Source organism: Alosa alosa, chromosome 8 (assembly GCF_017589495.1).
Source record: "Alosa alosa isolate M-15738 ecotype Scorff River chromosome 8, AALO_Geno_1.1, whole genome shotgun sequence".
Taxonomy (NCBI): Eukaryota; Metazoa; Chordata; class Actinopteri; order Clupeiformes; family Clupeidae; genus Alosa; species Alosa alosa.
Window position 1 is genome coordinate 25050216 of NC_063196.1, and position 18751 is coordinate 25068966.

Here is an 18751-nt window from a genome sequence, read left to right on the forward strand (position 1 = left end):
GGTCAGTCGGAGCAGTGAGCTGAAGTGTGACCTATAAACTTAGTGCCGACTCCCTCTCCCTTCCTCCCTCTCTCTCTCTCCCTTCCTCCCTCTCTCTCTCTCACTTACTCTCTCTCCTGCTCTCTCTCGATCACTCTCTCTCTCTCTCACTCACTCACTCACTCACTCACACTCTCTCTCATTCTCTCACTCTCTCTCGTGCTCTCTCTCTCCCTTCCTCCCTCTCTCTCTATCTCTCTCTCTCACTCTCTATCTCTCTCTCACACTCTCTTGCTCGCTCTCTCTCTCTCTCTCTCTCTCTCTCTCTCTCTCTCTCTCTCTCTATCAAATTCAAATTCAAAAGGAGCTTTATTAGCATGACCATAACGTTGTACAGTATTGCCAAAGCATTTGGGTCAAATACATCAAATGGGGAGGGGAAGAGGAAACACACAAATAAAACAGAATAATGATAATTGTACACAAATATGAATTATGAACTATGGCAATGGAAAAGGGTGTGTGTGTCTGCATGTTTGTGTGGGCTTGTGTGTCTGTGTCTGTGTCTGTGTCTGTGTGTATGTATGAGTGTATGTTCATATTTAGGTAGTGTAAGTTTTACATCAGCAGGTCCTTTCATTCTGGCAGGAATATATGTATTGAGCGGCAAGGAGGAGGCATTTCTCTTTCTCTCCAGTGAGGAATGAAAGCCTCTCCTCATCGCCGCTTGCAGGGAATTCAGGGAGGACATTTGTCATCTTTTCAAAATAAGTTCCCCTAATGTTAACATATTTTGTGCACTGTGTCAGGAAGTGTATCTCTGTCTCTACTGTGTTTAGGTCTAGTGTCTTTCTGCAGCCATGTTTGTCTGTGCCTTCCCACTTCTATTGCCAGGCTATGTTCACTGAGTCTGTACTTTGTCAGTGTGGTTCTCAGGTTTTTGTCTTGAATGTGTGTCAGGTAGGGTGCTAGCTGATATTCTCTGTTTAAGGCCAAATAGAATTGTATTTTACTTTGATTTTTGTTTGATTCTTCCAGCCAGGATTATGTAATTTTGTTTAATAGTTTTTTGTAATTTGGTTTATCCTAATTTCAGCTTGTTTTGTGGTTCAGATACTGCGGTGTCAGTGGGGCATTCGTGGTGTGTGTGGAGGGTCTGATGAGATCAAACTCAGCACCACAGCTTAGTTAGGGACATTTTTCTTGTTCATCTCCTGGTATTGGAAGGGCTTTTATAATGGAATGAGCAGGGGTCACTACTTTCATCAGGTGTTTCAGAATTTGATCGCTTCTTTTCTGTTTTTTTTTTAGAATTAAAGGATATTGGCCTAGTTCAGCTCTGCAGGCATTGTGTGTGGCACATCTGTGTACTTTAAGATGAATTTGCAAAACTCTGTATGGAGGGGTTTCAATAGGGTGTTTTTCCCATTGATTGAAATCTTGGTTTGTAGTAGACCCCAATAATATCACCACAATAGAGGGCACATATCTATCTCTCACACTCTCCTGCTCTCTCTCTCTCTCTCTCTCTCTCTCTCTCTCTCACTCCTCACTCACTCACTCCCTCTCTCTCATTCTCTCCTCTCTCTCGTGCTCTCTCTCTCCCTTCCTCCTCTCTCTCTCTCTCTCTCTCTCCTCTCTATCTCTCTCTCACACTCTCTTGCTCGCTCTCTCTCTCTCTCTCTCTCTCTCTCTCTCTCTCTCTCTCTCTCTCTCTCAAATTCAAATTCAAAAGGAGCTTTATTAGCATGACCATAACGTTGTACAGTATTGCCAAAGCATTTGGGTCAAATACATCAAATGGGAGGGAAGAGGAAACACACAAATAAAACAGAATAATGATAATTGTACACAAATATGAATTATGAACTATGGCAATGGAAAAGGGTGTGTGTGTCTGCATGTTTGTGTGGGCTTGTGTGTCTGTGTCTGTGTCTGTGTCTGTGTGTATGTATGAGTGTATGTTCATATTTAGGTAGTGTAAGTTTTACATCAGCAGGTCCTTTCATTCTGGCAGGAATATATGTATTGAGCGGCAAGGAGGAGGCATTTCTCTTTCTCTCCAGTGAGGAATGAAAGCCTCTCCTCATCGCTCGCTTGCAGGAATTCAGGGAGGACATTTGTCATCTTTTCAAAATAAGTTCTTCTAATGTTAACATATTTTGTGCACTGTGTCAGGAAGTGTATCTCTGTCTCTACTGTGTTTAGGTCACAGTGGTGGCACAGTCTAGTGTCTTTCTGCAGCCATGTTTGTCTGTGCCTTCCCACTTCTATTGCCAGGCTATGTTCACTGAGTCTGTACTTTGTCAGTGTGGTTCTCAGGTTTTTGTCTTGAATGTGTGTCAGGTAGGGTGCTAGCTGATATTCTCTGTTTAAGGCCAAATAGAATTGTATTTTACTTTGATTTTTTGTTTGATTCTTCCAGCGGATTATGTAATTTTGTTTAATAGTTTTTGTAATTTGGTTTATCCTAATTTCAGTTGCTTTGTGGTTCAGATACTGCGGTGTCAGTGGGGCATTCGTGTGTGTGGAGTGGTCTGATGAGATCAAACTCAGCACCAGCTTAGTTAGGGGACATTTTTCTTTGTTCATCTCCTGGTATTGAAGGGCTTTATAATGGAATGAGCAGGGGTCACTACTTATCAGGTGTTTCCAGAATTTGATCGCTCTTTTCTGTTTTTTTAGAATTAAAGGATATTGGCCTAGTTCAGCTCTGCAGGCATTGTGTGTGGCACATCTGTGTACTTTTAAGATGAATTTGCAAAACTCTGTATGGAGGGTTTCAATAGGGTGTTTTTCCCATTGATTGAAATCTTGGTTTGTAAGTAGACCCCACACATCACTACAATAGAGGGCACATATCTATCTCTCTCACACTCTCCTGCTCTCTCTCTCTCTCTCTCTCTCTCTCTCTGGCCTGCTGCACCTGCAGACTTTCCCACAGGTCCACCAAGTCACTCCGCACTCACGATAAACACAGCGACAAACACGACCGAGCGACTGAGCACACCAGCCCACACGTCAAACAGATCCTTGTGCCAACGTTTCTTACCTGAGGTCTCTGGGTTCACGAGCAGAAGAAGAAAGACCTGCCCGTGTGCACATCTTTGTTTGTGAAAGAGAAAACAAACAGGAATGTTTTGTCCGGTTGAGGTCCACTTTGTGTGTCACACAACACAACAACAACACACAATCTGATTTCAGGTGCTTTGACCACAAATGTGTGTGCTGTGGTGGTGGTGGTGGTGGTGGTGACGGCGACGATTCTGATTAGTCAAGTTCAGCTGCGTCTTGTCACATTCTGGCCGCCTCCAGAGGTCAGAGGTGACCGACTGAGACAAAAGCCCTGTAGCACACCTTTACAGGCCAGCTGCAGCGATTTTGTTTTTAATGAGGCCCTCATAAGAAAGGCCTGGCTTGAGGGGACTCAGGATGAAGCACGGTGGGTGGGGTGGGGTGGGGGGCAGTGCTGCCTCCCAGAGTCTAAGTATCGCTGCAAGGGAACCAAACAGCTGTGTTGACTGTCTAGTCTCAGGCAAATGATTATAAACTACAACTCACAGGCAGGCAGGCCGGCGTGTTCTTTAAGGCGACTTGGCTTTGATCATGCGGCGTTGTAAATGGCGCGATCACCTAGGGCTTCAGATAATGTGGCCCGTTTTATTGGCTTAATGAGTGGGTTGAAATGTTTGCCTACGACGTGCTCCGAGCGCTTCTCTCGCAGCCTTTTTTCTTGTGTTTTTTTTGGCACAGGGTCTCGATTCAGTTGAGTCCCGTGAAAGGGAGAGAGAGATGCTAACACTGCTGTTGTTTGTTAGTGTTGTTGTTGCTCTTCCAATAGCACCTGTTATCGTGACGTCTCTGCTGGGGCTAATTAGTAACGTTAGTCACACATGGATCTTTGTTTCTTTCTGTTCCCTCCTCTCTCCCACCCCTTCATTCCAGCCCCCCCTCCACCCCCTGTATCACCAAGCATGAATGGAAAGCACAAAAACATTTTGATGGAGTGACTGAAGGGTCCCATCTGTGTTTGGCACCCATGCACCAAGCCTGTGGAAGAACACTCCCGCATGCGTGCGTGCGTGCGTGTGTGTGTGTTTGCTCAGCAGAGACGGCCTTCTTGCGTCTGGAGGCCCTGTGTGTGTGAGGGGGGGTTTTCAGTCATCAGACGTGAGGCATGTGAAGGACTGTAACACAATGGTGGACTCTATAGAGCACGGAGAACATGGAGAGAATCCACACAAGAACATCTCTTCCTCATTCGTCTGTCAGGGTCTTTCGGTTCCTTTGGCATCAAGTGTGCTTGAACAGCTTCCTGCGTCAATACATTTTATTTTCAACCCTGTTATTTCAGTTTTTTTTATATACTCGTTAAGTGTGTGAAAGAGTGAACTGTTGGCCATCTCATTGCCACCCGTTCTCCAAACGTATCCGGATGAAATTAAGTCCAGTGCATTCCAGTGTATCTATCTGTTGGGTGAGGGTAAAGGGATGGGAAGACCTCATTCGTCCACATTGCTGTTTTGAAGTGATTTTGCTCTTTTGTCATGGATGTCTGCTGGTGGTCCATACAACTGCCCCCCACCCCCCTTCACAAAACTACTTTACTTTGAAAGGGGTAATTGATGATTGAAGATGCAAAGACCCTGGGCTTGATGGTAGGAAGATGCGGTACGTCTGTGACCCCTTCAGTACAAAGAGGTCTCCTCATGGCGTCCATGGAAAGCTGGGAAGTGCAAATATTTATCTGGCTTTGCAACAATGGCTGACCAGTGGATGAATGGCACTCGCACCAGATCTCATTTGGCGAGAGCAGAGAGTGGTGGTGGTGGTGGTGGTGGTAGGAGGGGGAACCCTCCCCACAAAGAAGAAAAAAATATCCAGAAGATAGACTTACAGAAAAGACCCAATTAGCAGTTTTATACGTGGTCAAGTATTAGCTCTCCATAAATGTGGCAAAATTTAGATCGGGTTTTATGTGTTTGTTTAAAGGATCTTGCACATTACGAGACCATTGTTAAATCTTTTTTCCCCACTTGGAGTTGAGCTCTGTGGAAAACCACTTAAACTCCATCATAACACAAATCATTCTCTCTTTCCTCCCTTACTTCCCCACCTCCACAGTGCCACGTTTGTGTCAAAGACTCGTTTTTTGAACGTTTGTGTCAGAGACTCGTTTTTTGAACGTTTGTGTCAGAGACTCGTTTTTTGAACGTTTGTGTCAAAGACTCGTTTTTTTAACAAACCTCTCCACTCTCTCCCTCTCTCTGTCGTTCTCTGTCTCCCACTCTTACTTTCTTTCATTCTAGCGTAAGATTTGTCACTCGTAAACCTTTGTACAATACTGCACACATATATTCAGAATGACGCACGTTGTGTGAGGGTTTGGGCGTAAACGAGCGTTTCGTTGTTCTTCTCCACACTCTGCCGTTCGGTGAGTGGCGTTAGCAAGCTGGCCCACGGCGAGGATACTTCCCGACCCCACCCACCCACCCCCGATCGGCCGAATCTGAGACTCGTTAGCCACATCCAACGGTGCTGATTTACTGTAACTTATAAATCCCCATAACTCACTGCCATAATTACTCCTCGTAAGGTGCGAATTCTCCAACAAAGCACTTTGTGCAGTGGGGAATGAATGGCTGGCTGACCTAAAGACTTCATCCTCCCCCTATCCACCCCCCCCTCAAACTCCCCTATCCCACCCCACCCTCAACTTGGTTCCTGCTTCCCCCTTCCAGAATATTCCGCCTGGCACATTTATGGCTCACACACTCGCTGACATAAGGGAACGGAAAGCCTGAAGGGCCTCGCGGATGAACAAACTGTGTAACAGATCAGCGAGTTATGAGAGCGCTCTGAGACATATTTCTCAATTAAGCACACATGGAAATTATCTTAGGATATATGAGATTTACAGAGGCTACTGTTTTGAAACGGAGAGAGGGAATAGATCATCAGCATGGTGGAGAAACGCTCTGCTTCAGTAAACCTTTTATTCTAGGTGGTAGAACTTTCAAACTGCTGTTTCTATACTGCTTTGTTAGTTCATTCTGTTAGGGTTCTGCTCAGCCCCTCAACCCTAAAAAAAAAAAAAACCTTGCAATTTATATGGTGGATGACAAAAATGTGCCAAGACTTTCTGTTAAGCTGGCCCAGTACTCTGGCTGTGTTGTGCCCTGGCTCTTGCAGCCAGGGCTGAGGCGTGCACCACCTGCATCATTTAAAACTGGGTGCGTGCAGCAGTACTCCCTCATTATAATGCCTTTCGGGACGGCCCGTTGACCCTACCCATGATGTCATTCTGTAAGCCCGTCACTATTAATAACCCGACGCTAATATGGAGTGTGGGATCGATCCAGATTCTTGTATGGAGCTTGTTTTTCTTTTTTCAGGGATCAGGGCTAATGTGTGTGTGTGTGTGGGGGGGATTGGGGGAGTTTTTGTTCACCTTGTTTAATTTTAGAACCTATTTTATGTTTATAAATATTTATGCACACATACAGGCATCCAATAAAAAGCCTGCCTTACGAGAACATGGACGTCACTCCGGGGTTTGTTTATGCCTCAGATATGACATATTGACAGTAGGGTGCCAAAATACTGCACACACACACACACACACACACACACACACACACACACACACACACACACAGACAGACACACACACCGAATTCATATTTTCTGAGCTGCAGACAAAAACCAACCTTCATGTCAAGATGACTGCGTATACTGGGACTGATTTATTGATTTATTGCGGTCCCAACATTCCCAAGGTAGTTCAGTTCCCAAGACTCCTCTCTGATGTGATTCAGTCTCAGTTAATTTGGGGAATAGTAATTACTACTGCCCCCATGTTGCTTCTGGGAGAGGACGTCTGAAAATTGAATGCTGTGAACTGGACGAAACTCCAAACAAATAACATGGTGGATTACTACAAGCATTACTCTTAAACTCGCATTACGTAAGCAATAAGGCCCGAGAGACAGGGCTTTATTACGGATATAAGCCATGGTAAAACACATAGTTAGACCCAACATGAAGCGCAAGTCAAGTTCAGAACTGTATTAACTCATTGAATGCCAAGCTGTTTTCGGGAGCTTTGTCCTAGAGTGCCAGCAATCTAGACCATTGTTGATGATTTTTGTACAGCCACAGCATATTCTGTGTTATAGCTATGAACACATACAATAGCTCGATTAAAAGGTGAGACTTTAAGCTCTCGGTGGGTGCAAACCGTGTATTTCTACACGCTTCTGTTCCTGAGAAATCCCAAGCTAAACAGTGGCTAGTGTTCATCAAAATCGCTGTTTTTTTTCTAGAAATGGAGATATAACGTCTTTCATGAAATATGAAGTGTTGCCTATTACTTACTTGTGTAAACTTTCCGGGAAGTGATCAGCGAGACCTGGCCAGACTGCCACTTAGTGATAGACCCACGAAAATGGCCTGGTTTTGTCCTGACGTGCATGCATCACTGATTCGACCCAAAGCGGCAACCGAGTTATGATAAAATGTCCAGATAAAATGTCCAGATTGTGCGTTTTCATGAGTTTTCGATCGTCATATATTTCATTTCCATTCATCACAGAGTTCCCAAAATCACATATAAGGTGTGTTAGAGTGTCTAGTTTCGTAATTTAAAAAAAAAAAAGCTAAAAACGTAATATTATGTTTTTGGCACTCAATGAGTTAAAAGGTTCTTTCTTCATATAACTCCTTTTCCAAAAAATTTGGGACGGTGTGTAAAATGTACAAAAAAATGTGACGTTATGCACATCACGTAAACCCATATCTATTAACTAAAAGAATATCAACATATCAAATGCTAAAACTTTGACTATTTTATAAAAAACTACATGCTCATTTTGAACTTGATGACAATGGGGTTGAGTATTTAGCATGTTTTGCAAATCATCTACTTGTTTCAATCTACATTATACAATTTGTTACAACTGTTTTGGAAACAGAGTTGTAGCATTGTCTAGATGATCGGGCCTCATGGGTCTAAATCTTTAGACCAGACTGTCCAACTGAAGTTGCAGGTAATCACAAAAATCAATGTTAGTACTTTGGCATTCCAAAAAAAGTATATTAATAAACCAAGGTTAAAGGACAGGACAAACTATCCCTCTCCCCTCCCGTATTTGTGTTGCCTGGACCAGATAGCGTGTTTTGAAACACGGAGCAAGCTGGATGACCGCAAGATAAATAAACAGACGGATGTGAGGAGACACCTGCAATGACTGTCTGGTCTGGGGTTGCTACAGTTTCCCCTTCCTTTTGATATATGATTTGTTGTTGGCTGAAAGGGGCCCGGCGCTTGAGCATTTCAAATGAGGTGTTAAGTGGGTGATGGGTGGGGGTAAGTAGACGGGATGGAGAGCATTCCTCAGCCAATGGCGTCTTTCTTGATGTCTCTTCTATGAGCTGACTGCTCTGCTGGATGGAGACGAGTGGGCAGCTCTGCGCTAATGTGTCAGATGTCCCATTTACAAGAAATACAACTTCATTCGCAATTTACATAGATGCAAACACGCACACACACACACACACACTACACATTCACACACATACATCTACACACACACATACCGGTAAACACACATTCAGACCAGGGTTGTGCACAATTCGAATTGCAATTCTGCTTCTTGTTTGCTACCTCAATTGAAATGCAATTGAAATGCAAGTGAAATTCATGAATTGAATTGGAATTTAAGAGCCAATTTCAATTCAATTCTGGAATTTTGCAGTCAGACAGGCACACACTCTGGAGTCAGAGTTCCAGGACACTGTGTCTTGTGACAGACAGTTGTCCACAGATGCTCGTGCTTTTCAGGACGTGTTTGTCAAAGCTCTCATTCATCATCGGGGCTCGACCGATGCGAGTGCGAGCAAGAGAGAGCGATCGAGTGGCACCCTCGTCTCCTGTTTCTCACGGTGCTACTGGTACACTCCACCCCGCCGGGCAGCCCCCCACCACGACACACCTGACCAGCCTCCTGCTGTCACTCTGATGGATGCAGCGCGGGGCGAGAGGGGGTACGTTTGAAGGAGGCTGGGAAAGAGGCCTTGCTGTTGACATCCCACTTTTTAAAGAGTAAGATATCCTTTTTTTTTTTTTTTTTTTTTTTTTTTTTTTTTTTTTTGAAGAGAGAAAACGTTGACCTTTCTTCCTGTGGTCTTGGCTATGGGGGTTGCATCAGCATCCTTCCTCTCCCTTTTGGCAAGACCCTTTTAGAGACACTGTATGGACCCTTTCAAGAGAGTTCCATTATCAGCATCATAGTTGGCCCCACAAGACTTCCTTTTTAACATTCCATATGTTATCTTAATGCAGAGGAAGTAGATTGGGACCCAAATAGAACGTTCAAGCATTGTTTTTGTTTTTTATTTGTTGAAAGGGTCTATAGGGTTGCAGAGAGGAGGGAAAAGAAAGGTCTGTATCCGGAATAAGGACGGAATTTGATGATATGTTTGCGAGCTCAAGCAGTGGGTGCCGTGCCCACTGTCTGCAACAAATGTCACGCCTGAGACATTTCCTTCGCCCAGTTTGCTTCCCAGTAACCTAGTTTAATTCTCAAATAGTCTCTCTCTCTCTCTCTCTCTCTCTCTCTCTCTCTCTCTCTCTCTCTCTCTCTCTCTCTCTCTCTCGCACACACACACACACACACACACACACACACACAGAGACATACCACATTTACGCTTCCTATCTGTGTTTATCTTGGCATTAGAACACTTGTCCCTTCTCTGGCTCATTGAGCAGCAGGCCTCTTATTGTATTTGGGGGCGACCCTTTGGCAGGCCTATCTCAGTTCACTACTGCTCACTGTGTGATCATGCTTGCACCTATATTTAAAAAGCAGTTTATTTTTTTAGATTACTGCAGAATTGATAACAATTAAAATATCAGTTAAGTGGACCAGGAAAACATTATTGCAGAAAAATCTGGCGGGCCCTTGTTGCATGACTGGCTTATTGTTTTCATTTGACTTTTTCTTCCTTGAATCTTGAGTTTTTTCTTTTTAATGAATCTTGTGCAACCACAGTGTGGTTGGAATGGCCACATCTGGGCAGCCATGCTGTGATGTTGTAAACAAGAGGTAGGAACCTTGCCCAAAGGGGTTTTTCTATTTTCTTTTTGAATAAGGACGGAATTTGATGATATGTTTGCGAGCTCAAGCAGTGGGTGCCGTGCCCACTGTCTGCAACAAATGTCACGCCTGAGACATTTCCTTCGCCCAGTTGCTTCCCAGTAACCTAGTTTAATTCTCAAATAGTCTCTCTCTCTCTCTTTCTCTTTCTCTCTCTCTTTCTCTTTCTCTTTCTCTTTCTCTCTCTCTCTCTCGCACACACAAACACACAGAGACATACCACATTTACGCTTCCTATCTGTGTTTATCTTGGCATTAGAACACTTGTCCCTTCTCTGGCTCATTGAGCAGCAGGCCTCTTGTGTATTTGGGGCGACCCTTTGGCAGGCCTATCTCAGTTCACTACTGCTCACTGTGTGATCATGCTTGCACCTATATTTAAAAGCAGTTTATTTTTTCGATTACTGCAGAATTGATAACAATTAAAATATCAGTTAAGTGGACCAGGAAAACATTATTGCAGAAAAATCTGGCGGGCCCTTGTTGCATTCTCTCTTTCTCTCTCTTTCTTCCTCCTCTCTCACTTTCTTTTCTACCTTCCTCCCTCTCTGTCTGTCTCTCTCTCTTTCACTCTTCCTCCTCCTCCTCTTTCTCTTTCTCTCTCTTTATCTTCCTCCTCTCTCTGTCCCTTTAATATTTTTTTCTTTTTCACGTGTTCACTGAGTCCTGAAATCTTCTCTTCACTCAATTTCTCTCATTACATTTCTCACCCTCTCTCCCAGGCTTGTTGAGTTTAATTAAAAGGATTTCAGGAAATATGGCTTTGGACGTAGTACATGTTTTGTTGAGCTACATTTTTGAGGAACATTTAATAGGAATATTTCATTCTATGTTCTGTTTTGAGAATATTTAATATTTTCATTTTTTTAAGGGAACTCTAATATAAAAAAAAAGGAACCTCATCCACGGTCACTGCTTTAATCTGATTCTCTGGGATAGTCCATTCACAATAGACACTTAGCTCTCAATGACAATAGTTGTGACATTAAACAGGACCGGGGCATGTGTTTCCATACCCTTACAATTTCTGGATCAGAAACCAGGAGGCAAACGTCTGTCTCTGCCAGTTCCTCTGTCTATCTGATTCACACTTGGGAGTCTGAGAGTGCATGGGGAAATTTGACATCCTCACTCCAAAAGGCAGAGGCAGAATCTCTGAGGTTTGGAGGGTGACAGACAATCCCCTTGTCCAGAAAATCTAAAGCCTCCCACCCCACCTACCCACCCCCCTCTCAGACGGGAAGAGTCTGAGATTCCCAGCCTCCGAGTGTTTGTTGAGAACCCTGGGCAGGGATAAGATTGACTCTGGGTAGCCAGCACTGTGTTTGGGCAGCTCCTCAAAGCCCTTTCCGATCTGCTGAACAAACGCTAAATTTGGGCGTCAAAGAGGGACCTTAAGCTGTCCCCTCCTACCACCCCCCCTCCACCACCACCCCCCCTTCCCCAATTCACCAGTGTCTGTCTACAACCCTCATTAGCATCCAAGAGGAAGACCCCAAGATTCTTTGAGTGGCGGCCGACGCTGACCTCCAAACAATTTTGCTCATTTTGCACGTTTCTGAGGACCATGGAATGCCATCACTTCCCCCTAAGACCTTCTGCAGGTCTCAGTCTTTCTCTCAGTCAAGTGAAAGTGAGCACCACAAGGCATGAAGAAAAGAGTATTTAATGGCACATCATGAAAGAAAATGGAAAGATCATGCTAGAAGGTAGGAAGAGGTGTTTCTGGGTGGAAAACTTGATGCATAAGTAAAAAGAATGAGCTTTGTGTCAGATATTTGGGGGGGAGGTGACAAAAGCGCGAGTATTATTCCGAGCAGCATCACTCTTTTGTCCTGTTACCACATGAAACCTCTCGGGGGGAAAAAACCAACCATCATTAGAGGATGAATCCAGCCTTTGTTGTGAAGGGATCCCAAACAGAGCCTCTTAGACTAAACCTCGAAAAGTACTCCCCTTTCGTCTTGTGTCGCACCATTTAATAAGGACCTGTGTTTACTGAATGTTGAATTGAAAACCAGTCATGCTGGGACAGAGACTCAAAGTAGCATTCTTCCCCTTGTGCAAATAAAGATATGGAAAGACAACCCCCCCCCTGCACAACTGTGAACTGTTTCAAGTCTGTCCTGCTATAAAGATAACCTGTAAGGGGGTTTTCATATGGTCTCATACAATAGTTGCTGTGTACCAAACAGTCTAAATTAATTAATTCTGGATAAAAAGTACAGAAATTAACAGAAGTACAAATATATTTTCAGAATACAGACGCTATCCTTTTCAATTACTTAAGACTTCTTGCTTAAGTCTACTACTCGACTTGCTTCTCTGTCTTGTAGTCCGGATTTAGATAATTGAAAAATGGCAAACGCAGTCCTCATCTATGTCTGACGACATCTGGAAGTAAATCTGTCTGACTGATTCACAGTATTAGTCCAGGTTTGGGGCAGGATTGAAGTACGCTGCCCCTCGACCAGCTCACTCATATTGTTTGTATTTAAAGCCAAGATTTTTTAATGGGTCTAAATTCTTGTCTCTGGAATATGATGGAAACCATACACGTCATGTGGCCTCAGCATGTGGTTGTATTCCAGTGTGCCAGCATGACTTTCGCCCTGCACCTGTGCTTGCTATTTCTTCCTTAAATTATTTTAAGTGCAGAAATCGATCCAGCACACGACCCCTGCGTGATATATCTTTAGATTGGTTGTGGAGAGCACTCTATTGTGAGGGCGCGAAGATTTGGCTCGGCGCCCCTTAAAAATGTGCAGCCTTTGTGTTTTGAGCATACAGCTGCATGGTGATCTCTTTCCAAATCTCCAAATGGACCAAATGGTCTGTCGCATGCTTTTTGTAGATAAGATCTTGTTTGAAAAAAATATGCTTTTTCTCTTGATTTGAATTGATAAGTAAGAGTTTCTAATTCTTGTGCCTCAACTTGGTATGACGACAGTGTACAACTTCGCTATGGTCTCTGTGAGAGAAATAGCAAGCCGTTTTGTAGCCAGTCATCCGAACGTCTGCACTCTAGCTCAGTTTTTGTAAGGAGCTGGCCCCGCTAAGCATGAGGCATTCCTAGTGAGCCTTTAGTGGAGGCCGAGTCAGGGGTGGATTTGAGAGGAACTCTAATCAGCTGGGAGATGTCAGTCCTCACCCCAGAGAGGCGTCAATGGGATTTGGTTTCCCACCGTTTCCGAAAACGCAGACGCACAGAAGCTGGGCAGCTATCCGACCAATGCTGCATGGAGGTGTACCCCCCCCACCCCCGCCCCCCTTATCACAGCCAGCCCGGCTGCCCCCCCCCCTCACTCATACTCCCCTCTCTCACACACACACACACACACACACACACACACTCTCACACACTCATACACACTCATACACTTATACTGACATTTTGTCAACCATCAACCTGTTTAATGCTGGGTTGCCACAGAGTGTACTCTTGGGGTAATCAGATTATCTGATCCTTCCTTTCAGACCTCATCGCTGCCATAGCCTATTAGCTCATCATAAATGTACTCTCAAATCAAATCGAGTTGGCTCGTATTCAATTTCTTGATTAAAAAAATTCTGTATGAATGTTTTCTTTTTACTTCTTAGTCTCTCTCTCTCTCTCTCCCTCTCTCTCTTTCTCTCTCTGCTGTTTGATGTTTTATGTCTTTGGAATGCATAAGAGGGAGAGGCTTTTGGCTCGCAACCTCCAGCGTTTGCGCTGCATTTTGCTCAAGCATAAATGTTTTACCCCGGTCTGCCATAGCTTACAAGAAACAACTTACATTTTGGCGTCAGCAGATAGCCAAATGTCGTCTTTTATGGTAAGATTAAACCGTTGTTTTTGCGAGAACCTCGGTTTTTGTTTTCCGCAGCTGTTAAGAGTTTGGTGCTCTAGGGCTGAGTGTTCCCTGAGAGTTCTCGTGCTGACATTCAGAGGCCATTGGATATGTCAGGCAGGCCAGCTTTCAAAGCTGCACATTTAATGTATTTCTCAGGACCAAAGAAAATGAAACGACAGCAGAGAAAGTAATAGAAAGTGAAGTTGACAGACACACATCCTCACCTTTTGTCTCTGTTTGCACACCTCGCCTCTACTCCCCGTGCGCGCTCGGCCCTGTAATGTTGTTGGCCGACCCTGTCGGTTTGATGAACGGAGGGTGATCAGTGATGGGCGCAGTGTGCTTTGATTAGAACCGCGTCCAGGAACTTTTGGTCTTTGATGTGCTGGCCTGCGTCCTGGCCGCCTGGAGTCATCCTGTTGCCTGACTGAGAGGGTGGCAACCTTACAGTCTGACAGGGCTTAACACAAGAGCTGTGTGTGTGTGTGTATTGATGTGTCAGGGGTTGTTACATGATCACGTTATGGTGGATCTCATCTCATATTCTCTCATCTCATCTCGTCTCTATCTCATATTCTATTCCTTAATCTCATCTGTAGATGCCTGTTATAGAATCTGGGCACTTGGGAGGGTATCTTCAAACCATCTTGAAAGTTTTTTTTTTGTTTTCTCTCCACTTTTTTCAATTTAGGATTTCTCTAGTGAGGACAGGATAAAAAATAATTTATCCATTTGAAATAATGCCTTTATCTTATGTCACTGTATATTTATTATGCTGTCAGTTAATGGTCTGTGGTAATGCTTAAACTAAAGGGAAAACTGAATGAACACTAATCCTAATATCTTCAGTATTTATGTTTTTACGTTGTGCATCTTTCTAGCCCAGGACTATATCACAGCACCAGTTTTTTATATAGTGGAGAGGCCCACTAGCCCCGTAGAGCCATTTGCGTGCTTTTCTGAGTACAATCATCAGAAAATGCGGCTGGGCTTGTCCCCCCGGGCTAAAAAGCCTTATTGCGCATTATGGCGCTGCTATATGAACTGTGCGCTGACTATAATAGACAGGCGAAATGAAAGCCAGGTACAGCCTCCCCCTCTGCCTTTTCATGATGCTGTGCGACCCGGCCCGCTCCCGCTGAGCGGAATGCGCTGTGGAGAATTCGTCCAGCGAGTTTCCCAAGGATGTGGCCGGAAGGGCTTGTTTTCCAATTCCAATTCACAATCTGGAAAAGATGTTTGGTTTTTTGAGTGTTGCAAAAATAAAAATAAGTACACTCAAACATTTTTAGCCTTAAAACAACATTTTGCCTACGAGTTATTTACGGCAACTTTTGTCAGTGCCGGTAGACTAGTCGATGAAAAAATAGGCCTAGATCTAGCAGACCAAAGGAAGCCAGACATTGCTTGTAGGCTAGGCTATTAATTAGTAAGCCAGGCTGTGCCACTTTGGCGGTGATCACATCATGACTGTTGGCAAAATAACAAACATAGACGACTTGTTTAATATCCATAGGGAATGTGTTTATTTTGACAGGCATAGCTTATTATAACGTGTAATAAATACGCCTATAACTCAAGACAACGCTTGAACATGACGTGTTCACTGCTCATATATTATTGCATTTAATAAAAACGTTCGTATTTGTCATCAGCATCCAAAAAAGTCCACAAAACTGTCGGAGTGTTAACGAGATGAGGTCACTTTATTTTTTTTTTTTTTATATAATCACCCCGGCCTTAGTGTAGCGCACTGCCAGGGGGAAAATGCTGTCACTCGTTTGCTTTCGTGCTGCGGCGAGCGGGTTAATGTCCTGAGTGATCACAGGCGCCCTATCAGAGCGCTGGCGTGAAGCTCCAGCCCACTGCCTAGTCTTTCCCAAGCCGACTGCATGTGTTTGTCCCTCTGGCTGTACGCTTTCATATATCAGACAGAAGCCGTCTCGCCGCGACTTGTTGCTTCGTTTGGGATTTGATTGAGCATCAACTGATTTTTGATCCCTGAAAAGCGGCTGCAAAGCAGCGGTAGGAGGATAATTGGAAATAAGGGAGGCTTGGACGTGGGAGACGCAATACACAAGGTAACGAGTTGACAAACCTTTGTAGCCTATGTTTTTTTTTTTTTTTTTTCGGGAAATGTAACATTAGCAGTGTAGGCTATGTCAATCGCTCGAGATGAAAACGCAGATGCGAATGTATAATGAAGTTAGTAGTGCTCAAATAACGACGAGGTTTTCACTAAACGATTTGTTTTCATCGATATTCTGTTGATGTATCGGTATGTGTGCTATTTTAGATGTCACTGGATTCAGAAAAAAAACAATTCGGAAAGCTGAGTAAATAGGCGGTTGAATTGGCTAGATTACTGATTTATCATGAGGACAGCATTGACGTGCATTAAAAAGGAAATTCTTGTTATGTTTAGCCTGAAGTGTAACGAACCCTGTCCTGACTATGCTGAATGGAGAACTTCTCAAACAAATCAAATTCGCGTCCGTATTGTATCTGTCAAAGCTGGTATTTGCATTGAGCAGCATGTATACATTCGCAGTGTGGTATCCCGGACACCCTTTAGGAATGGCCTTTCACAAATTTTTAACCAAAATGACCAAACAACTTTAACATATTGTCACTGCTAAAATAAATCAACGCAGTGTCACACAGGAGCACTGTACACTTGGAATCCTCTTTCAAAGTAGTTCATTAAAATGACTAACTTTCAAACGTCACAAACAATAAATCAAATTTCATGTGAAATGGGTGTACTTTGATGTTCTAAACAAGACAGCCTGGAGGTACGTTCTCCTGACATCACCTAAATATTTCTTGACTGCCTCTGGTGTTCTTCTGTATATTATGACACATGAGTTTTAGGTTGAGAGGTGGGTGCAAGGTGAGAGCTTAGTGGGAATGCCAGAACAGCTTTGATGCTCTGTTTAGTTTTGGGAGAATACATTTACCTCAAATGGCTTTAGAGAGGTTTGCCACTTGAATAGGGAACCCCAGGAGAAAGTTCTGTTGAGATGTCTCTGAATTAGGCCCACAATGTCAATACCGCCTCATGTTTACCGAAATAAACTTCTTCTTTTTTTCAGTTCCCCGGAAGGCAGTTAGTATTCTGACTTTCTTTTTGTAATTGGCATCTACTAGCCCTAATTAAAGGGCTGGGAAGCTCTGTAACTGTATCTCTGGCAGTGTGCACCAGTGGTAGTCGCCGAAGACTTCCAGTCTCACTCAGAGGGGGTAGAATTTTGCCGAAAGGGAGCGAAAGCTCTTCCAAACCGCTCCACAGTATCCAGCCCTTCCGAAAATGCGGCCTAGTCGTCATTGCCATTCCCTGCCTCGGCTGCACAGACCTTTCTGTGTTGTTCGTGTAGACCGCTGTGGATGTCTCACCTGCTTGTCAATGTCCTGCAATGGGACACTCAGGCTCCTGCTGAATTCCTTTAGCAGCAGGGTGGTGTGTGTGTGTGTGTGTGTGTGTGTTTGTTGGTGTGTGTATTTGTGGGTTTTTCTGGCAGATGTTTCCAGTTTGAGCAACATGATTTTGTCGAATGCAGTTGAGGTCTCCCCACTTGAAATGTTTTTCTCGCGTATGTTGTTGTGTAAGCATTAAAACACAAAGTTTTGGTTACAAGGTGGCCGACTCCAGGGATTGTCAAAGACAATTAAGACCCACAAACAAGAGATGTGCGTCTTATTGAGGAAATGTCCTAATTTTTATTCATCACAAACAAACGCACTAAGCTGGGGAATATGAAAAGCATATGCCTTCAGAGTGCATTGCTTGGTAAGGCACATAACTCCTGACCCATATATTAGGGTTATCAAGGATCACTGAAAATGGCATTTTGAATGAGGGTCAGCAAAGTTATTTAGTCCTCTGTTTACTCTCCTGCTAAACCCTGTCTGGGATTTTTTTGTGGTGGGGGGGAAACCATCTGCCTGTTTTCAAACACCCTGCTGTCCAACCCGACCCCGCCAAGTGAGACATCATCATTGTCTGTCTCTCTCTCTCTCTCTCTCTCTCTCTCTTTCTACTGTCTCTTCCCTCCTCTCCTCCAACTGGGACGCTTTAACGGCTGTCATTCTCAGGTTTCTTCCCTTCCCCTGTGTGCAGACACAGCACCATCACATTGGTCACATTCACGCTGGCGTCGCCCTTGTAATTTTCCCTCCATTTCCCTGCCGGGTTCGCCCATGCAGAAAGGGGCTTTCTATTTGATACTTTTTTTTTTTTTTTAAATGGATGCGGGTCAAACGTGAACACCACCAGTTCTGTTGGTGTGGGCGAGATATTTCAGAGTGTTTAGCGCTATGCACACGCACTCCACACGCAAGAGGTGGCCCTGTGTGTGGAAAAGCTGTTTGCGAGCTTTGCCCCCAAAGACACACTTGTCTCTTTCAGTAGCCTGTTGCTTATTTGGGACAGTAACTTGCCAGCAACAAGCCAGTTGTGTGAAAGATGGTCCTTGGCTTTTTACAAGTGGTTTAAATAGGAGCTTGAGAGTGTGTACAGTCCTGTCAAGATCCCCCTGAAAAGCATCCCATAAATAGGTTTCTTGGTTTATTGCCACTCATGGAAGATTTTGGTTTGCATAAATATGATATGAACTATAACAGTGTGTATGCACCATGTCTCTGTCAAAGACCTTCTTCGGGTTATAACTCAAGGAAGGTAATTAACTCTGGATTTGATTATTGTCTTTTACATAATGGTACGGCAGTCAGGCTTTGTGCCAACATTACAACCATGCATTACCCTGTGAAGTGCGCTTC

General features: G+C 44.0%; 1 protein-coding gene across 6 annotated transcripts in view; it reads left to right on the forward strand.

Annotated features, from left to right (window-relative positions):
* Positions 1-18751, forward strand: part of disp1 (dispatched homolog 1 (Drosophila)) — a 63495-nt gene that overhangs the window by 23775 nt on the left and 20969 nt on the right. Inside the window, exon 1 of one of the 6 annotated variants that reach the window (XM_048250843.1) lies at positions 15896-16053. The exons of the other annotated variants lie outside the window; for them this stretch is intronic. The gene's annotated coding sequence lies outside the window, so the exon portion shown is untranslated. Of the gene's footprint in view, positions 1-15895; positions 16054-18751 lie in introns of those variants that run through there. 6 annotated transcript variants of the gene reach the window in all.